Source organism: Parasteatoda tepidariorum, chromosome 9 (assembly GCF_982258835.1).
Source record: "Parasteatoda tepidariorum strain Cologne lab strain chromosome 9, Ptep-v5.0, whole genome shotgun sequence".
In the NCBI taxonomy this organism is placed as follows: domain Eukaryota; kingdom Metazoa; phylum Arthropoda; class Arachnida; order Araneae; family Theridiidae; genus Parasteatoda; species Parasteatoda tepidariorum.
The window spans coordinates 59,005,545-59,029,193 of NC_141763.1; the positions used below are offsets into that span (position 1 = coordinate 59,005,545).

At 29.9% G+C, this 23,649-nt stretch overlaps 1 protein-coding gene across 2 annotated transcripts in view; it reads left to right on the forward strand.

The window, feature by feature from the left end:
- Window positions 1-23,649, forward strand: part of LOC107439934 (carbohydrate sulfotransferase 1) — a 75,673-nt gene that overhangs the window by 3,297 nt on the left and 48,727 nt on the right. The window contains exon 1 of one of the 2 annotated variants that reach the window (XM_016052687.4): window positions 6,679-7,115. The exons of the other annotated variant lie outside the window; for it this stretch is intronic. The gene's annotated coding sequence lies outside the window, so the exon portion shown is untranslated. Of the gene's footprint in view, window positions 1-6,678; window positions 7,116-23,649 lie in introns of those variants that run through there. 2 annotated transcript variants of the gene reach the window in all.

Below are 23,649 nucleotides of genomic sequence, written 5' to 3' on the forward strand. Positions count from 1 at the left end.
CAATGTTTCAAAATTAGTCTCCATGTTCTTTTTGCGGGAGCAAAAACTCCTACATCTAACGGCTGTAGGGCATGGGATGTATTAGGAGGAAGACATTAAATGATAACTTGGTTGTCAAGTGCTGTTTTAACTGTTTTGTATGTCAGATGGCTGCCATGCCCATCAAAAATGAGAAGAACAGGTTTTTCTATTTTTTGTGTGTATAACACAAAGTGCTCTATCCATGATTCAAAGACTTTATCTTCCATCCACCCAGATTGAGAACATCCATAAAGAGCACCCGGTACACCACCTTTAGTCCAAGAATCATATAAGTGTGTACTTTTGTATACCGTGAAAGGCGGCATATAGCTTCCACTAGCAGAAATACAAAATAGCACAGTATACATAGCTTTTCCTGCATCAGAAGAAGTTAAATAAGCATTTCTACTCTGCTTTGAGATAAATACTTTGTTTGCTCTTGGGTCTGTAGAAAGACCAGCTTCATCCAGGTTAAAAATTCTTTGTGGAGAATTGGTTAAGCCATTTACATCTAGCAGTTTGATGTAATTTGTATAAAAGCTATTCACAACATCTGCAGACAATGATGTTGCTCAGTGCTTATTTAAGCATGAAAAACACAAATTATGAGTTTTTACTATTTCAATTCGCTGTTTGACACTCATTCGTTTGAATTGATCGCATTTATAAAGTTTATGACTTTCCCTACAACCTAATAAACATGGGTTATTCACTTTCATTTTAATAAAATACATTTTCTCTGTATTTGGCCTTGAACTAAAATGGGGCTTCTTTCTTTCCTCTTTAATATTAAGACCTTGCATAATTCTAGAACGTTCTTCCAAAAAACTTAGAAAATTGTCTAGTTTGGGTATTTCGTTTTTCGACAATTTCATTTCAAAACTTTTTCTAACTTCTGGATCGAGTTTTTGGAATAAAATGTGCATTATCAATGTATCTGATAGCTCATTTGATTTAAATTCAAGCAAGTTTAATGCTCGTAAATTACATTTAGTGTTATCGATTAATTGCATGAGCTGATTAGGAGCGTCAGGGACTCTTGAAAAATTTAATAATTTATTAACATGGCAATCCATAACTGCTCGTTTGTTCTCGTATCTATCTTCAAGGGAAGACCATAAAGATTCATATGTATCTTAGGCTGACTCAAGGCGTTTTGCTTCGCCTTTGAGGCAGCTTTTAAGATGGAACACTCGTTGTGTGTCGCTCAACTCTTTATTATTTCCAATAATAGAATTAAATTGAATTTTAAAATTTTGAAATTCTTCATATTTTCCGGAAAAGAAAGGTAGGGGTAAATCCGGAATTTTATATATATTGGTACATGAAGCATTTGATTCCGTTTCATTAGGTTTATTATTATCAATTTTAGAGAGTAAAATATTAATCTTTACCTCTATTTCTTCGATTTCATCTTCTATATCTTGAGCAACATCTAGATTATCTTTCAGATCAATTTCTTCCGGAAGTAGCGTATATCCTTTTATCAGTTCTGATATCGATGCTTGTAGTTCCATTGCTACTTTCAGTTTCTTTTTGAGAATGATGGCAGCGGCGCTTGCATCCTGCTGCGTTGAATGTTCTTCCAAAAATTTTTGGATTTTGTTTATTTTTGTTTTAATTGCCCCACGTTGGCGATTAAGATTTGTTATTGAGTTAATTGTGCTCATATTGAGCTGGTTCCGCTCCAGGTCGCTAGGACCAAAGATGTCGGAGCTAATAGAGTCAAGTGGACTGTAACGTTTGGTAATTTTTTATTGAATGAGAAAAGAATGTTAGAAAGCTACGCTTGGCGCATTACAATCTCGCCAATGAGGGCGCGGACAGAGGTAAAAATATACTTGAGGGTGCCCCTTGGCGAAATTGGCGACTTATGTTTGGCACCATTCCTGTTTGCTCGGAACACCGTGGTAACAGGAATAGCTGCCGCCAAAATATAATGTTATTTCAATAAAACATTGGAAAATTTCAACAAAACTTTATAAAATTGCAATGAACTCGATATGAGCAAAATTAATGAACCCAATAAAATGCATTTTGAATCGAAACAAAAATTATATAAATATTTGATAAATTACTTAAGGGGGCATATACACCTATGTAGGTCGGAATTTTTTTTTCTCCCATCTAATTATGTTCTTCACTGTTTCAAGAATCATAATCCAAAAGATTAAAACGAAATTCGTCATAGTTTCATTGTAAACATTAATAACGTTGAAGCGTTCCTTATTATCAACAGGTTTATCCAAAGATTGTATATACGTATATATCTTAAATGCTTCCGTAAAAGTCGTAGAAACAGAATTTCTTCTTTGGGTGGCAAAATGGCAGCGTGAAACAGAAGCAGGACCTGAAGTGCCCAACGATCTTTCCTGTGACATCGATTTGTACCCTTCAATCAATGTGTTGCTGAGAATTTTAATAACTCTGCCAGTTAGTGCAGCAACAGCAGAACGTTTCTTTTCAACTCTTCGACGTCTCAAAACTTGGCTTAGAGCAACTCAAAATCAAGAACGATTAAATGGACTCGCATTATTAAACATTCATCGAGAAATTGATTTGGATGTTAAAAAAATAATTGGCAGATTTGCCAAAGTTTCTAAAAAACGCATTACATTTATTATTTAAAGATGTTGAATACTTGAATTATTTATGTATCGTTCTGTTGTTCATTGTAAAAAGAAATAAATGAGAAGACTAGCATTAAAACCGCAGTTATTTTTCAAACAGAATATTTAAAAAAAAAAAATTTTACAAAAAAAATTAATTGTGCCCCCCACAATAAATTTTTGTAAAATTTTTTTTTCTTATTGGCGTAAATTTTGGCGGAAGCTTATTGCGCTGCCTCTTTAAAAAGGATTTGAGTCTATGACCTCCCCCCCCCCCAGGAAAAATTTCTGGATCCTCCCCTGGTATAAGCACTAGTCTGTTAAATTATTTCATCGCTCTCATATTCTACAAGGTTTAAATTGTATTTAAGGAAGGGTAGTGTTAGATGATTGTGCTTTCCTAGCATTAATATATGTTTACTTTTTCACTCTTCATTTTAATGAAACTATTAGTTCTCGTGATGTAGCATTATTTTCAAGTTTATTATCTGTTAATTTGTTTTTTCAATTTTTCGTTTTCCATTGAAATTATTTTCATACAATGATTACTATTTTATATACTTAGTTTATTTTCAGCAACTCAGCTATTTCAACAACCTTGACAAATGTAGTCGGAATTTTTAAAACCGTTGATCTCATCGTGATTAAATTTAATCCGTTGAGAAATATTATTAGCTTTGTTTGATAAAGTTTCTTTTTATTTTCGATTTTATAGATTTCTGTGTATTTATTCTTTGTGAAGAAATCTGTGAATGACTTGCGCAACTCTATTGACAAACACTTAGATGCGTTATTATCAATATCCAAAATTACTCCAAACGGAACAGGGCGGTTGCTGACTAGGTAAAGAGACGTAAAGCCACCAAACTCAGCTTATAAACACTATAAATAATTCACAATTTTTCTACAGAGTCTTCACTCGCAGTTTGTTGATCAAAAAACCCATGAATTTTAGTGATTATAAACAATTTAAAAGTTAACACATTCAATTACGTAACATGTCATTGGGGAATTGCTTACATGTCATTTAGCGAGGAATGATATTCGCCAAATGCAATTTATAGTAATTAAGTAATTGTAATTACTATACTGAAAACAGAATAAAAAGTAGTTAAATTGGAAAAAATAGTTTATTATAGTAATGCATTTAAAAATAAATGGTCCCAAACTTATATATAATTAACATTTTTAGGTAAAATGGAAGTAGTGTATGTCCCAATGCCAATTAAAGAGACAGGTCCTGGCGCGAACCACCAAAACGGTCAACCTAAGTAATCAAATAAACACCGAGGTAATGCCGTCGATTTTAATTTCACTCCTAGACAGTATTTCACTTTTTTTTTGAATTTATAGTCATTATGTAGATAATTTCGTTTATTTGCTAAACAATGAACCTTTAAAGGAAAAAATAAATAGTTTATTAATCAGTCAATAACGTTTTTCTTATGAAAATGTGACTGTTTAACAAAACTATTTTTTAAGTGGAAGTCGCAACAATTTTTTCCCTTTAAATGTAAATGATAATTTTCATTTGAAGTATGTAAAAAGTTTAATCATACTTTTTTAATTTTCATTAGAAATATGTACGAAGTTAAATTATAATTTTTTTTTTAAAACTTGCTTTTCATAATTTTTTATCCTTTGGAGTAAGCAATAAACAATTAATTTACTAATAACTACAGTTTATTTAAAAATACTAAATCAAAAATGGCTTTTAAATTTTAAATGGTTTTAAATCAAAAACCTATTTGGTTTAATAAAATGTCCTTTTTTTAATACCATTTTAATCACTTTTATAAGTAAATAAAAATATATTACCCAAGCTATAGTATTAAAAATAATAATTTAAAAAAAAACTTTTGATTTTGCCTTCTTTTTTTCTGACTAGTATTAAATAAAATAATAAATATTTACAAAAAATTGTATTTTGCATTGAATTATCTGAGGATAAACGAATGTTATAATTGCGTGCAATACTTTTTCAATTCGCTTAAGTTCATTTTTTAGATATTTGGATTTCTGTCCTTCAAAATAGGGGGGAGGGGTCCTAACAGTTAAATCAGGTGAACGGTTATAAGTTTGGTAACTTTAATGTTAATTTCACTTTTTGCGTTTTTGGTCATATCTTCAAAACTAATAGCGCAATTGAAAAAAGAATACACCCACTCATGAAACTCGTGTACCCAAAGATAATTCCATGCAGAAAATAATTTTTTTTAATTATTTAATTTAATACTAGACAAAAATTTTGAATTATGAGCCATAAATATTTTATGCTCTATTAATCTACGAATATTTCTATAGTGAAACCTAAAATTTTAATTGTTTTTATCGAAAGCTAATCAAAATTATTAAAACTAATTATGTTTAAAAAATTAATTTGGTGACAATGAAAAAATATTTAAATGGAGCGATCAATGCCTAAATTTGGTAAACTTACAAGGAACTCGACTCACGCAAGCCTAGCGTAAATTTCATTCATGATTCTTTTTAAGTCGTCCGCTAATTTATACTTAATTTAGTAAAGAGATTTGAATAAAATATAATATTTTTTTTTTTTTTATCGAATGTGGTTGTGTTTCTGCTTTTTTTAGTTTTTAATTGATTCAATTTTTTAATTGATTTAGTTCTTTATGCCAGCGGTTCTTAACCTATGGGTCGCGAAGCATATTTCTTGGGTCGCGCTGAGTCGAACCAAAAAAGTTAGTAATACACCAAATAATAAGTAATACCAACACTTCCTAGAAGAAGTCATTGTGGCTTACTCAGCCTAATTTTGACTTTTTTTTGGGTCGCGACATGAACATATTTCTCAAATTTGGGTCGCGGCTTAAAAAGGTTAAGAAGCACTGCTTTATGCTACCACGTAGATTTTTTCAGATAATATACTAATGTATTTTGTTTAATTTTTATTGGTACTTAAAATTTTTCGTTAAATTAACACTCGTTTTAAATAATTGTGAAGTTTTTTTTTTCGAGTCTCAGAACTGTAGCCAGTTAGCTGATAAGAATGTAAGAACATTTTCTGTTTTAAAATTCGAAGCAAAACGTCTGATGACTGATCATATTAAATAAGCGCACCCTTTTTCTCTAAGAATGAACAAACAAATTATTTATTTTTTTTTACTTTACTATTTCTTATTTGTTTGATTTGTGAAATGTAAATACACATTAGTGCAACTCGAAAAATTAATCAATATTAAACATGACTGGATTAAAAACATTGATAAAAAGGATTTATAATTAAATAGAAAATTTTGCATGATTAGTTACAATGTATTTTTTTTTCTTTTAAATTCTTATAACTTTGGACTAGATACATTTTACCATAAATTAAGAAATTTACAACCCATATATACCTCCTAACACTCAAATTTATAACTGTTGGGAAATTTCATGAATTATTGTTAACAGCTAGTTGGTGGGTCATCCCACCCCCAACTATTACATTTTAGTTAATCATATAAACTATAATATATCTTAAAATCTCTATTTTAAAACGTAAACTGGTATGATATTTTTTTTCAAAACTAAAAGTATAGAATAAATATTCACGTTTCTTTTAATAGAACTCTTATCTCTCACTATTTTAACTGCTAGAGATGATTGACAGTTGTAAATATTGTAACAGAAAATGATTCAATATAAATAAAATTATAATAAATAATTGTTTCCCCCCCCCCAAAAAAAAAAGAATTTTTTTTTTTTTATCAGACTGTGAAATATGCGCCAGGTTTTTTAAAAAAAAGGGTTTTTGAAATGAGGTAATAGAGAAGTTTACTAAAAAGCCTCAGTAAAAAAAAATCTGAATTCACAATTAACGTTTCCTCAATTTATTTGCCATTTCTTATTTTAATTCTTTTTCGAAGAGTGAAAATCACTCTGACGACACATAACAAATATTTCAACTTCAAGAACAACCCAACAATGCCTCAAAAAAAAAAAAAAAGAGTGAAACTGTTGTTGAAATCTGTTATGGAGCGCCCACGGGAATCTCATCTTCTTTCTTGAGCATCTATGCAAAAGACGCAATCAAAGGAAAAAAAGTTTCTCCTACAAAACTTATCAAAGGCGTCACTTCCCGTCTGGCACATGGACGGGACATGACGTCACGAGTCACGTGGTACGTCCCCAACAGCGGGACTCCAAAACAAATGAGCTATTCAACTCAAAAGTTCGGAAATCCTAAGACGACTGCCTTGGATGAGGGAATTAAGAAAAACTTATCACGATTTCTACTTTAGCGAATGGATACCATCGTGGATTTATAGTTTAAAATGTTTACAGAAATTCATTTTCTTTTTCTTGTGCAAACTTCTTTCGACAGGGTGGTAGCATTGGGACAAAATTCATGTTGATATTCATTCCCCCCTCTCTACTCAGTCCCCAGTCTTTTTCAAGTTCGGCAACACATCTGACAATCATTTGGCCAATGGATTTAGTTATATGAGTACCACGTGACCCGATCTGGAAGTTATTTAATCGGTGAGTTGTTTTTTTTTCTTTTAGAAGTTTCTCACCAACACGTTTTTTTTTTTTTTTTTTTTTGGAATTATTTCATTTCAGTCACCGATAATAAAGTATTACATTTTCCGATAAAATGAGAAAATAGTAGAATATAATTTATAAAATCTTTATATCAGTTTAACAACTAAATTTATTTTATATAAGTGATTCTAAATTTTTTTTAGACTTATATTTTTATTCTTATTGACAAAAACATAATCACTAAAGATAATTTTGAAAATAATTTTTTGCAAAATTACATAAAATCTAACTCAACCTTAAAAATTGTTTTAAGTTCGTGATTTGATCTTTTTTTTAAATATTGCTTTTGACATCATTTTATGAGCTTAATAATTTGAGTTGATCATTTTAAATAGTTCATAAAATCTAGATCAACTTGGCAATTCAAATCTATTTAAAATAAGTGATATTAAATATGTTTGTTTTTGTCATGTTGATGATTCTAACTTTGGTTACAAATGTAGAATAATATATAAAATCTAGTTAAATTTGGTTTAAATTAGTTATTTTACCTTTTCTAATCGTCGTTTATTTTTTCATATCTTTTTATGAGCATAATAACTTGAGTAGATAATTTAGAATAGTTCATAAAAACTTGGCATTTCAAATTTACTTAAAATATGTTTTTTTTTGTCACATTGATGAGCATGATTACTTTGGTTACAAATTTAGAATTGTGCATAAAATCTTGATGAAATGCAAAATCAAATTTATTTAAAACAAGAGATATTTTATTTAAAAGATTTAGATTAGATTTAAAAAGTGAGATTTATTTTAAAATAAGTGATAAATATACCATCAATAGAGTAAATCTCAGGCTATCTGAGCCAGATAGCTTAAAATAATAATAAAAACAATCATAGAAAATTTAGAATAATTCATAAACTACTCTAGATCAACTTGGTATATCAAATTTATTTAAATTACATTTTTTAGACAAGTTTATTTTTTTTTATATTTTGCTGTCTATTGATAATCTCGATGACTTGAGTAAATATTAAAAACAATTCAGCAAACTGAAACTTAGAATTTATTAAGTCATCGTATGTTTTGCAAATATCTATGTAAAAAAAAATTATGATTGTTAGCTTGGCAATGTTGGCGCAAGGGCCAGACTTAATTTTGAATTACGTTTCTTTCATTTGAGTATGGCTAAAATTCATCTTAAAACATGACTCTTGCGTCAAAATCTTACATCGATCTGGATGATGCAGAAAACATTGAAAAGTTAATTGGAATCGAATCATGGATTAGATTGATTTTTAAACTTCCGAAGTCCCAATTAAAACATTGTCATAAGAGTACAGTAACCATTGACTTTGTGCACCAAGTTTCCTCAAAATGAATTTTTTTGCACTTTTTGAAAGAAATTTATATGAAGCGCTGTTGTAAACGGTAAACAGGAAAAAAAGAAGGAAAAAAGAAAAAAACATTTCGGAAATAATTATAGAAACTCAGAAACAGATTAAATTCAGGCCTTTAAGCCTGAATTTAATGTGATTAAATATTTTTTTAAAAATTAATTTATAAGAATAAATTAAAGTTAACCAGCTCTAAATTTTAATAATTACACTTATTTGTGACATAATAATGTATAAATAATACTTTTTCAACTAGTAATTTTTAAAAGAACTGCAATAAAATTGAAATAATTTTTTTAAATATTTTTATCTTATCAAACGATTAACTACCCGAGTTAATCGTTTGATAGTTGATAGGCTAGTTGATATATTTATTTATAACAATACTTAGTAAATTGTACTTCAAATTCTTAATATTTCAAAAAAAATCTAATAACGGTTTAATAAATATTTAATTGCATTAAATTCGAATTTAACGGCCCAATTCGAAGTGATTGTTAAATTTAGACAATCGTTAATGTGGTGCTTTTTTTCCTGGTGCCTTTTTTCCCTGTGAGTACGCTGAGCTTGAGTGAAAATTTAACAAAATTAATTAGGAATCGAATTTGAGGTTTGGTGTACTATATGCTATTAATGTTTTTTTCTTTCTTGTCATAAGTAAAAGAAAAAGAAGAAGGAAAAAAAAAAAACGATTTTACTACGATAAGTGCAAAGTGATTACGTTTGCCTCCATTTCTTTGAAATTTGGAACTCGAGTCAGAGGACCACTGCATCTGAAGTATGTAATCTGTAATAAATTATCTTTTATTCGCATATTAAGCCGCGGTGAGAAATTTCATAAAATGTGGTATTATTTTTATTGAAATATGTTTAAATTAAATTTATTCGGACAAAAAACAAGTTTCATGATTGGAAAATATTTTATTTAAAAAATAAAATGGTGCCTATGCTCACTATTGGCCAGATCAATGAACAATTTGTTTAGTTCAACAGTTATATTTTTAATGGAAACATTCGAAACATTTTGGATAATCAAAATGAGGTACACTTACTTTTGGCTTTTTCGCCAAAAACAGGTAACATTTTAGGGACGAAATTTCTCTCTCAAGACGAAATATGAATTTGATGACTAACTTTTTTATTTGTTTTACTTCGATAAGCTCCCATGGTTAGCCCGTCAAAATGGGACTCGAATCACTGAGATCATTTAATGCTAGCAAATCTTCATCAGTACAAGAACCATCCTTTACTCGAGGTTTGAATCTAAGTCAGTTATATCAAAAAACTGCACAATATTCATTGAGTTTCGATTAAAACTGTCTCAACCTAGCCTATCCTAGGTAAACATATTACCTCGATGTATATCAGATTTTTATTTTGCCTCGGGCATTGTTTATCACACCATTTGATTTTGTTGTACAGTAGAGTCCCGATTATCCGAGCCTCGGTTATCCGAGTTTCTGCTTTAACCGAGCTATCAAATATTTCAAGGATTTTTTTTGTTCTAGTTTATTTTTAAAAAATCCGCTGAAAAATAAATCTGAATTTTATCTTCTAAACACTCAGAAAAACAAAATCCAACAACTTGGTCTGATGAAATTATCGTTAATATCGTCAATAATGATAATGAATCTAGCGAAGATGATGAAGACAGTGATTATTAAAATCAACATATAAAAATCTCTCATACAGATGAACTAAGAGCTATCGAATGTACTATTGATTATATAGAACAACAAAAAGAGGCGACACCAGCCTTCCTGTTATCCCAAAAAAAGGCGAAACATTACTACAAAAAAGCGCCCAAGTTACGTAGAACAAAAAATGATTAGGGACTTTTTTTAAGTAAAAACTATTTAATTCTCGTAAATTATGCTTTTTAAATGTTTTTAAGCAAGCTTTTTAATTATAATATGAATTGTATGTGGTATACTCGTATACATTTTGTATTTCTTAAATATATTACATTTATACCTTCTCTTTTTCTTTCCGTTTTTATACTCTTCGCTTTAACCGAGTTTTTCAGTTATCCGACTTTGTTGCGGTCCCCATTAACTCGGATAATCGGGACTCTACTGTATTTCATATGTTATATCATTTAAGATGCGCGAAAGATACGGTTTACGGATTCCAGCTATTGGGCCATTCAACTCTTGATACAACATCTCATAATTTTTTATAAATATAATTCCTCTAAATACAATTTTTAAAAAACTGACCTGAAAAACTGTAGTTAATTTTATTTTATGTAATTTTTTTATGTCACTTTACCAGATAAATAGAAAGGTTCTTATTTAATAAATAATTAAATTCTTTATTCTATGCATACTAAATAAAGATTTTGATTTGTGATTATTCTGGGTTCAATAGTAAGCATCTTTCTCTGCAAGATCTAGAGTCGTTAGGCGATAGACCAGTTAAAGGATTAAAATTATCGTCTGAATCGAAGTGCAAATGGACAAAAAAAACTTTTTTGCGGATGTAATTAACTTTTTGTAAGAATAATATTTTTTCAAAAGCTCTCGTATTTTTTTAAAATTAGTTATTGAACAGTTTTCCCAGTGAAAATAATATAATAAAGTTTCAATATCTTCGAAGAAGTGAATTAAATGTGTTATTTTTAAAGATTCATTGCGTCAAGCGGTTGATCAATCAAGCAGAACAAAAAATATTGTCTAGTTAAATTAGCGGCTTTTTTGATGCTAGAAGCGTAACTAATCATATTTTTTTCTTCTTCTTTTTCAACACTCACGGATTGATCTTTCGTTTGTTTGTTTATATCATAAAGAGATCCTTTATCTTATATTCATTTCTAAGATTTTTGACTTTAGTTTATAATATCTATTTCACTGAAATGTATTTAATAATTTCCATAATTCAGAAAATTGTTATTTTGTATTTATAAAACTTTTAAAATAGTTTCAAAATTAAAAGAGCTATTTTCCAGAAAATTTACTTGTACAGATAGTGGATTTAAAATATCGTCTGCTTCTATTTTTACTTGCTGGCACTTGTGACATTTAACCCACACATTCTTAAATCAATTCTGTGTTGTCACCAAACGTTCGTTGTTTGTAAGGTAAAGGAGCAATGTAACAAAGAAAAATTAATTCATAAGAATAAAAACAAACTGTAAATACTATTTAAATTTAGACGTTGAACAGTTTATAGTCTTGCAATTTTTAACCTAATTTCGATGGCAACAGTATTGGAATAAATAGCCTCCTTTGAGGACAAATTGTCAGCAATTATGGGGATTCATTTCACCTATTTTTCGTGATCTTTGTTTTTTAACCTTTCATAAATTTTTTACTTGAATTAAAATAAAACTGCACTGATTCAAGCATTTTTAAACTATTTTTTGTTTGTTTGGGATAGTAAAACAGTTGCATATTTATCTAGAGTTTTTAATGAAAGCCAGGAAAAAAATCTAAAGGTAATTAAGATAATTCCTCAAAATGAATATTTTGAGGTTGTATCCAACCTTTCTAGGTCCACAAAGAAGAAGAAGAAGAAAAAAAAGGCTTTAAAAATTTACTCTTGACAATCTCTTTTGTGAGTATTAATATAATTTTTTATTTCAAAACCTATTTCATGGAAGGGTATAACCTAACCCGTCATCTTGTACCGAAAAATACTCTAAATATTTCCAAACATTTAAACCAGACTAAAAATTTTAACCGAGTATTAGGCCTGGTATTTTATGTATTTATTTTACTCTTGTTCCGAAAATTTAAACAAACTACTTAAACCTTGTTGTACTATGTGTGTCACCAAGGGTCTGTTCAGACATTTTGTGAAAGGTCCGTTTTTGTAAAATTGTGAAAAAGTGACTCATAATTTGTGAATATAAAATAAACGTTAAGTCACATTCTTTGAACCAGGGTCCGCCTTTGTGAATTTGTGCAAATAGGGTCCGTTATTGCAAAAACACTTTTTCAAGGAGTTTTTAAATTGTAAAGACATACAAGATTATGCTCAACACTGTAAAATCATAATTAAAAAAATTAAATTTTGAAAAATAAGCAGCAATTGCAGCTACTAAATTAGCGATGCAGCATATAAATATTTGGTATTTAGTCTATACTGCTGAACGCAGAATATTCATTTCTGACGAATAAAGGAAGAAGCGTCTTTAATAAAGGAGCGGACGAATAAAGGAGAAGCAAAATTTAGTTCGTTTACATCTGTCTTTCTCCCCCCCCCCTTCCTGGGAAAGGTTTATTCGATTAACAAAACAATAATGAAGATAAACAAATTTGTGAAGGGTCCGATTAAAAGATAAATTATTTTGTGAAGGGTCCCTTTTTAAGTTAAAACATTTTGTGAAGGGTCCGTTTAAATTTACCTATTTATTGAAATTTCCTCGTATTTTTATATTTAAACGGATTTAGACTAAATCGGTTGTTTTATTTAGCTACAATAAATACCATATTAAAGGTCAGCGATGGTTAGGTTTCTTTCACAATACGAAAGTCAAAACCCTCTAGGTATAATTAATAGTTCATTATCTGGGAATTCTTCGAAAATTGTGGTCAGGGAGCTGAACCGGTTAGTGTTTCTTTTACCCCCTGCAAGATGGTTTAAAAAAACTATTTATTACAACTAATAGTAGTTGCACGAGCTATTTTGTCCCTTAAACTGGATTTAATCTTGGTTTATGCCTCTATCACACGAGAGAAAAATATGTGCAACTGCAAGTGTAACTGCAAGTGTAAGTGCAACTGTAAGTGAAATTCCTCCGTTCGGAGTTGCCGAAAGGGTTGCTTAATTGCCTGAACGGTTGCATGTAATTGGGTTACCATATTTTGTTATTTATCTTTACTTTTGGCTCATATTTAATTTTATCATATGATTCTATTATATCATAGTTTCTCAACGATGTTCGTAAAGATGCTGTAGAATATTGATTGATTTTGATTTAATTTTTTACATTTTATTTGTGCTAAGTCTTTTCCTCAGCAGTAAATTAAAATTCTGAAAACTTTATTTCCCCATTAGTGAAGTAGCATAGTATAAAAAGGATTATGATTTCTACCTCATAATATGAGATAATATTAAGATATCATTGAATTTCATGCTGCGTCCCTTAAAAGATAAGGGGGTGAAAGGGGGATGGACTTAAATACTATCTAGAATTTTGACGATTTTTTTACGTTGATCTGAGTGACTAATGTATAAAACATGGTGCGTAGCATTTTTAAAAAGTGCTTTTTAAGTGAAGTAGCATAGTATAAAAAGGATTATGATTTCTACCTCATAATATAAAATGATATTAAGATATCAATGAATTTCATGTTGTGTCTCTAAAAAGATAAGGGGGTGAAAGGTGGATGGACTTAAATACTATCTAGAATTTTGACGATTTTTTTTAAATCTTGATTTGAGTGACTAAGGTATAAAACATGGTGCGTAGCGTTGTTAAAAAGTGCTTAAAGGTGCTTATTTTTGATTTTTATTTTTTAAAGGCCCTTAAAGGTGCTTTTCTTAATAAGTGTTTTTAAAAAGTGCCTTATTTTCCTTTTTCGAAAATGAGATTTATGAAAGGGAATGTCGATTTTCGCCACATATTATGTAAAAACGCACTTTTCACATTTTTCTATTTCACGCTTTCAGAATTCATTCGTCCCGCACTGGACTGATCGTTAAGACACGGTTCCCAGCAGATCACCGAAGTCAAGCATCACTGGCTATGGTCAGTGTGCGGGTGGGTGACCACTTGGATCAGTCGGCGTAGGGACCGAGGGTGTGCGGTATGGGTCCTCGTTAAACTGTGCTACCGCAAAGTGCTTAACTTCGCTCGCAGGTCGTCGGGCTACCGAGGCGGGGGTGCCATCCCCTCCGCAGAGGATCAAAATTGTGATGGCATGTCTTCGGATCATCCTCCGGGATGTTTCCCAGACCGTCGCCAATAGCCCATTGTGCAGCTCTAGTGCGACGTAAATTAACAACAACAGCAGAATTCATTCAACCATGATCAATTTCAGCGTACCGTCAGTCCATAGCGTATGAAAGCGCCAATCATTTTACAGGTTTGGTGAAATACTTGCGAGTCCGCATGTGCGTCTAGTGAGCTGGGTTCGGTGAGATTCTTGCTCTCTCATGCTGTATTTTGCAAGATATTCTCAATTTCAGGCTTTATTTTCCACCCTCTGAAATCGAACCGAAAAATCTCTTGATCATTTTTTTAATGGCTAATATAATCAAGAAAACAGTTCTTTGTCAAATTCTAGTTATTTTATCATGATCATGTAAAGTCTGAGAATTATTTTGCATTTTGTCAATTTACCTAGAGCTTTAAAATATTTTTTGAGTGCCTAAAATGTTCTTAAAAGTTGCTTATTTTTTGTTGAAAGATTTGGCTCCGCACCCTGTAAAAGCATAGTTTATTTATATATATTTACTATGTAACATGCTAGCTAGGCAAGTGCGGTATCATTATCTATGTAAACACTAAATCGAATGAGAATAAAAACAAGCTGTCTGATTTAATAGTTTAACAATTCGAAAATTTATAAAAAGTTTCATGTGTAGAAAGGACAATTTTATGACTTATACCACTTTATGCAACTGACATTGCTATTTAATCAAGTAAGGCATTTCTTCAAATTTATTTTTTAAGCTTAATTCAAAAACATAGTCCTTTGAAATAATTATGTAGAAGAAATTATGGTTTAATGTATGAAATATAAAATTTTTGAATTACCTTTCACTCATAAAATATTTATAACATCAAAACTATTAGATCTATCAAATCAATTCTATTTTTTAAATTGAGTCTAAAAAATACATAATAAATAATGTCAGACTTGTCTATACTACAATGTCTCAGAATTTTATTTTCATCAAATTAATTTACATTACATGAAGGGATCATCAATTTTATTCATTTACACATTGCATATCAGGAATATCACTTTTATGAAAATTATTTTTTCCACTTTCTTTAGTAAAATTGCTTTTTAAATATAAGAGGATTTTCAATGTCATACTTACATTTTATTATTGTAAAATTTAAAACATTCATTATTGGTATAAGATAATTTAATTAAAAATTATAGGATTTATTTTGGGACAAATTTATTGTAATATACAGTATATAGATTAAAATTTATTAATAACTAAGAAAAAAACAATATTTTATTAAGAACATACTTTTTATGCATCATATTATTTTGTTATAGCCTTTTACGTGTTTTGTTTTGCATTTTAAATAATACAAGAATCAATTTAAAAAATAAAACATTTATTGTCAAGTGAAACATTTAGAACATTATTCATTTTTATTTCTTATTTTTTAATTTTTTCCATAAAAACAGTATTACATCTCTTTCCTTCTTTACCAGATAAACCTTACAGGATTATACGAAATATCTGAAATAAAAGAAAGAAATCACTTTCATGATAAAATTTTACCAACACATTATTAGAATAAGGAAGATTAGATGCCATTAATTTGAAATCATTTAAGTCCTTAGGTATCCCTTTTAAACTTATTTTAAGTTTGACAGATATTTTGATTAGAGTTCTAAGATTATTCTATACAGTAATGAAAGATGGCAGGTGTGTTTAGTTTTGTAGTTCTTATGTTTGGATTGAAATTTGTTTCAAGAAAAATAAATTGTATTTATAAACGAAGACTCTTAAAAATGTAAGTATATTGAAAAATTAGTAAGGTACACTTACATACTATACTGTCATTATAGAAAAGCTAAGTATCAAGAGATAAATGTGAAGTATAAATAAAAAGTAAAGTATCATTAGTTAACTTTGAATAATTAAAAACAAAATATTATGCAAATCATCATACACAAAAAAAAAAAAAAAAAAAAAAAAAAAAAAAAAAAAAAAAAATAGGAAGGATGAATGTAGAAACAGACAAGGAGATTGGGAATTTGCATTTTTAATAATTACTTTTTATAAATAATATACTACCTTTCTTGTAATACTTTTCAATAATTACTGGAAAATGGGGTAACTTTGTGAGAAACAAGGTAAATATTTACCACACATATTTTCTAACTTGTTTTAAAATGAGATTTTCAAAAATAAAAGAATTCTTAGGGAAAAATAAAATAATTATTTCACTAATAATTATAAAATTTTCAAATAATCGGACACATGCTTTTACAATCAACAGAAACAAAGATTAAAATTTAAAAATAAAGAAATATAATCATTATTATATTTTATGTTATAATACTGAAACAAAGTTTGGCGAGTTGCTTGGCGAATATTTCAAAGTAAAGCTTTTCGCCAGTATAATTCTTTACATATATAAAAATAGAAATTATTTCTATTTAAAGTAATTAAAACTTTGATCGGAACAAATTATAATAAGTTTTAATTTTATTAGCTTAAAATAAATAAATATTTTAAAAGAAAATGTATCGCAAAAATAATGTACTATACTCACCGATACTAAAATCGTGTGCAGGTTCCTGTTATGGTAGTACATCAACTGCATTGAGATGGTCATCTCATAGTGCGAAAGTATTTTTAATGCTTTCATTTTAAAGGAAATGTTATTATTAAACTAAAAACTTGTTCCTGTCTCATCTATAAAAAAATTTCATCCGATCATCCTCTTCCTAACGTCGCCGCCATTTTTATTTACATTTGTATATGTCATCACATAAAATTGAAACGTCATAAAAAGCAAACGATCTGATTGGTTCATGAAAGAAATTGCCTGAACGGTTGCAGATATTTCGTGCAACCGTAATTTCTATATCACACGAGCAATTTTTGGAGAAATTTCACTTACAGTTGCACTTACACTTGCAGTTACACTTGCAGTTGCACATATTTTCTCTCGTGTGATATAGCCATTAGATGCACTGAATATTTCAAATGCGTCGTCTGAGTAGCATTGAAATGATTTTATTTCGCTTTTCTAGGTTCGGGCGGGGAAATGAAAGTAACTCCATCATTTCCTTACATTAATGTAAAAAGTGCTTAAAGGTGCTTATTTTTTATTTACGTTTTTCAAAAACCCTTAAATGTGCTCTTTTCATTTGGGATTTGTAAAAAGTGCTAAATTTTCTAACTTTTAAAAAGAGATTTTTTCTTTGCTGTGTCTATTGTCGTCATAAATTACAAAAAATGTATGCTTTTCACAACTTTCTCTGCAATATTTATCAGAAACTAGTTATTTTTTCATGATTATGTAATGTTTTTGAGTTTTATCGATTTTATGTTTATAAGTTAAGAACTTTAAACGATAGAATAAAGAACTTTTATTACTGCACAGATCCTAATTATGATCTTTTTTTGGCAAGTGATTGAAAATATTTTTTGAGTGCTTGAAAAGTACTCAAAAGGTGCTTATTTTTTGTTGAAAAATCTGGCTACGCACCTTGATTAAGGTGACTAGATTTCTTAACCATGATTTGAGGACAAATCAGCTGAGCGTCCTCAAAAAATTTTATGATTCGAGGACATCCATATATTTATGAAAAATATTAATTTATAAGTGCAAAAAAGCTTTCTTTTTTTTTAATTGCTAACATCAATTACTTTTTTTAAAATTACTAATATTAGGCGCAGACCGAATCATCGAATCAAGCTTGATATTAAAGCAGTTTTGTTATATCATTGCTATTTTGCAATTGTTTAACGCTTGTAAAATGAAGAAGCTCATGACTATTACCTTATATTTTGCTGAAATTATTTTCAAACGTTTATATAACTTAATTTTAGCATGGTACTTTTTTACTTTTCGATAGCATTCTCCGCAAGACGAATTTATCTTGTTTAATAAAACATGTGAGTTTCTGATTTTTTTCCTTGTATTTCACAACTCATAAAAAAGATGAGATGTTTTCGGGCAATTCGAGAGCATATGAGAATTTTAAGACTTGAGGACATTTTCTGTACTTAAAGAGTTCGAAAGCTATTGGAGTTAGAGGACTGTCCTCAAGATTTGACCTTAACTTGCTAAAAATAAGCTAAAACAAAATAGTTTTTGTTGCTCTGCTTTCAATGCGTATGAGTTTAAAATAACGTAAGTTTTTAACTCAATTTAATGGGTTGTTAACCAAATGAAATGAACGGGAATATAAAAAATAAATAAACAACCGATGCTCCATCAACGGGTTGTATATTAAATATATTTAGGTGAATTCGGTTTAAATTGGAAAGTTTTAGTTATTTTAAAATGCTGTTTGGTGGTCAAGAAGGGGGAGCTATGCCGTGGGAGAAACTTTTTTTGTTTCACCCTCATTGGTAGTTTGAAATGCAAACAAATTATTGCGAAATTACTTTTCTGTAATCCCGCCATAATTTGTTTGCATTTTGATTTTTTGAAGAAGAAAAAATTTCAGCATTTGAAACTGTATGGTTTACTCTAGATTTACACGAAATTGTAAATTAAATAATAATGATAATAATTTTATTTATAATCGTCGTTGAATAGCTGACCCAATTTTGAGTTTACGACTACCAACGTGTAACTCCGTGAACTTGGTAGTTTTGAAATCAAGCCAGAAAACAAAAGAACACTTGGATCAAGTCTTGACAGAAATTTACCTTCGTGGAGGACTTTGTGACAAAACTTAAACGCATTTGCATTACATGGAGAGGGAAACCTCTCACGATTAGCCTAGCGGCAAGGGGACTTTTCCTCATGATGTGCCTGCAACTGAGGATAATTTTACGTTAGCACTGTGGTCGGTGCGAGTCGGGTCAAAACCTTCTAGAAGAGAGAAGGCCTCAACACGGGTTACCGTAAAACAGAAATTTGATTCTTTAGTAGTCCAAACGTAATGAAATATTTCGTATTTTCCCCTTGTTTGGCCTCCACTGCGCAGTTCATTTCCGTTACGTCGGACTACTAAATTGAGTCTTGTTGAGGTGTTGACCAGCGGAATTCGTTTTGACCAATCATCGCTGGAATTTGAACCTAGTTCACCTCGTTAGAAGGCGAATGTTCTATCCCTTGAGCCTCTGATAATAATTAAATGGATGTAAATTACTTTTAAATTGTAAATTTATTATGAATTTTAAAGAGTATTCGCCATGATGTGTTTCTCCTGGGATATAGCTCCGTCTTAAAATCAGAAGGACTGTCTGAGAGACTATCTGAAATTATAATTTCGCACAGGATTTTTTTATGACTGTGTCCCCATAACACAGTGGTTAAGGCAATAAGCTGTCATTGTAGTTTATACTGGGGTTCTATCTCCAGTGTTATTTGGAGATAACCTTCATTATAACATTTCCTCTTACCTCAAAAACATTGGTATTTATGTTGTTGTTTCTAATGCCACTTGCCACACGGACAAGCCAGCTTGGTGAAACCGAGCAAATTTAAAGCAGAGTGTGCGTTTTTTTCAGTGGCGCCATCTATGGCCAAGAATTCGACTTCTGCCACACCATACGTCACACCCGTTTATAGGGTGGACCTATTCATACATCCATTTATTCATCCACAGATAGTAATTTTGACCTGAATCAGAGAACGATCGATCTCCAATCCAGTACCCCCAGAGGTGTTGATTTGTTATGGGAACATGGAGGACTTTTGCGACTCAACAGATTTAGCGTGCATCAGTCACTTTACTACACGGGAAGTCTTCGACCGGCGGGGTTCGAACCCACGAACTTTCGGACATGAGCCCAGCACCCTACCGACCAGGCTATCCCGGCTATTGGTATTTATGCATCTATCTAGCTTTTAGCCCTCAACCTAGATACGTAAAATTCACCTAGTTGTAGGCGCGGTATAGCTACAACTGTCTCTTGCACCAAAAACTCCAAGCAAGCCAAACTATCTCCAGCGACAGCTTGAAGAACAACCCAACTTCAAAGTGATGTGTCTGGGAAGTAAAGGCGGTCGGTGCGCTATGCTTACCACATTGCTAGCCGCATGCCGTTGAACACAAAACTGTTGAGCGTCAACATCTCCTTGGTCCACACATGGCTAATGACCTATTTAACTTTTTCATATGAAAATTAATAAATTTCTGTATTATTTGTTATTTAAATATTTCAGGCAATTCATGTTTGTAAAATATTTTTTGACAGTACATATTAATTTTTTTGCGTCACGTATGAGACAGGAACGTAGACTCGCTCTGTTAAATCAGAAAGCAACATTCGAAATAAATAATAAGGTTTTTTCTATTAGATCCGAAAAAAAATATTAATTGTGAATTTTTAATTTTAGACAAAGCTCTATTTCTGCCTTTTGGAAAATTGTTAAAACTGAATATAAATTATTAGTAGTGTTAGTTCAAACCAAGTTACTTTAGCAAGCGAATTAGTCCATTTTTTTTCAATAGGTGTTTAAAAGGTGAGTTCATTGTTTAACACTCGCATTTTAAGTTGTGACCATTTCTTAAACATGTATTATGCCCATCTTTTGAAATTTAGATTTCAAGTTATGTGCATTTTTTTTAAAGCGCTCGTTTTAAACTATGTCTATTTTGTTCAAGACAAACTTTTAGCTTTATTCAAAATAACAAGTTCATCAACAAACTACTAAAAAAAAATAATTATATATACTTTGTTTAAAAAACAGATAAGAAAGAGGAAAAATGTACGCACTTAATGGTTTTGTTCAGCGTGAAAAATTCATATTAATCGAAATTGATAATTAGAATTTTATTCTTTAATTAAACAGTTTTATCGCATCTCGTGCGCGTATTATATGTGTTCCCATGGAAATAAATGTAAACCAACTGCATAATTGTTAATAAATAAATGAAAGCTCCGAAACAGATAATTATCTTAATATCACCATACTACAAATGCATACATAATTCTTTTATTTGTTGTATATTCCGTTGCGGTTTTCAACTATTAAATTTATCATAATATAAGTTAAAAATTCCACACACCCAAAGAAGGATTAACTTTACATATGGTATCATTTTACCTATAATATTCATTTTAAGTTTGCCAGAGCAATAGGACTATATAAACTACTTTAAAAAGAAAGCAATTTTTTAATCTAGCGGCTGGCGCATTACAGCCATATCTGGGTCATGTGTCAATAAATTTTAATTAACCAATTACGTATAATATTCAGAATTTGCCACCATTTTTCCTTGCCTTATAAGATAACTTCATTTTTATTCTATTAGTTCTTGTTGCGTTTTCATTATTTATTATAGACACCCTTTAAAAGCGTGTATATCTATATGAAACACGAGGTTTCATATACTTTTTAAATTACAAATTCTGTGACGTCATCACCATACATTGTGAAATTATTAACGTTTATTTTACTTTTGATAAGCTAAGATATAGGAAACCTAAGATAAATAATTTATAAAAGAATGTGCAATAAAACTAATTTTTGATTGATTTCTCGCTATAATCTAGCAAATCTCCTTATTATAAAATATTTATGAAATCCTACGGAAAATTCTTTTTTGGGATGTAGCGCGTGAAGTTCGGTTGGAGAGAGTTTTAAAGTAGACATGTTAGGTCCGCCGTGCCTTCGAATGCATTTACGCCAAATTTGGTGCGGAGTGGTTCTGAATTGTGCATTTGTATAAGGTACATTGACTTTTTAACTCCTTCTTTCTCGCTCCCGTGAAAATGACGGGGTAAGTTTTCGCTTGCTATTTCTCGCTCCCGTGATATTGACGGGCTGGAGTGTCCAGTAGTAATGCGCCAATAACAATAAAACTAATTCATTTCTTTTGCCAAGAAAACATTTTATTTCTCATTTTACACACCATATAGCAGTACCAGGATATTTTTAAGGTAATTGTAAATAGTTAGTTTATTTTAAACTAGATACTAACACTAATCAAATACGTGTATTTGGCAAAATAGACACTTTTATGACCGTTTTCTTGAAAATTAACCGGTCGTTAAGGGGTTAATGGCGAAATTTAAGTATAACAATTTTCAATTCCAGTTTTAAAAACTCTTTCTTTTTAATTATTTTACATAAAATTAAAAGGAAATTGTCATAAAATGCATTATTGTTTTTCAATAATAAAGAGTACACTAACAATCACTAACATTAATTTTGAAAAACATAGATTTTTATGTTATAGTAAAACAGTAATATTTTTTAATTTACTGTTCTCTTTTCAATTTAGTGGTCTAAGTATCTTTTTATCATTTCTTAAGTATTCATAAAATTTTTAACATGGACAAATATTAATTATTTCAAGATTTTTTTATTGTTTGCAGTTCCTAAAATATATATTTTATACGTTAATTGTGAAAACGATATTTTTTACAATATCTGACACATGAAATGTTTTTCACTAAGAAGCGGAGGATAATAATAATTATATCAAGTTGCAAATCTTTTAACATAAAATAAAAAATAAAAAAAAAAAACTACGTTTATCTGAATAAGGTTTCCCTATGCTGTCGTCTTATCGTGAAAAATCATAACTCAATAAAACAATAAATCAGGAAAACTTTATTGGATATTTTTTATTTCTGTATAAAGCTGAAATTCCTTTTTCAATTTTTTTTGCAGATCTGAATGGTCAGTTTCTTTTAATATCTATCATTTTTATCCTCTTTCACTGAAAAAAATTAGAACCGGTCCAAGTTCAATGACATCTTGAAACATTCTAAAAATTAAAAAAGTACAAACTTTGTAGTCTGGTTTTATGATCTGTAATGATGTGTAAAACGTTAAATCTTTCAAACTATCAAAATGTTTTCGAAATAAAATTCTTCGAACCATAAAAGCATAACAATTGTACTTTATGTTGCGAATCTAGCACTGACTGATTTCAATTTATTTTTCAATTTAATTTTTTTTCTAAGGTTGCTGTTTGTAAACTAGTTCCTCAGCCAATAGAAACTGTTCATTACTAAAATAATTACCCAATTTGGTTAATTATCAGTTTATAGGGACCCTGTGTTGGTGACTTCCAAGTTGTTGTTATTGTTTCCTGTAACCGATAAGGCTCTGTTATAAATAATGTCAATTGTCCAAAAGTATCGCGATATTTTTCAACTTAAATAATTTTTACAATGGATAATATTTTTGTTACCTAAATAAAATTTACGTAGTCATAATTAACGTAATGTCCTCGATATTATCTCGATATATTTTTCGATAATAATTGCGCTACTTTCGTATTCGATATACGTTGTTATTGTTAATGATCGCGATATGATACATTATTGGCTGTCAGTGTCCTGTG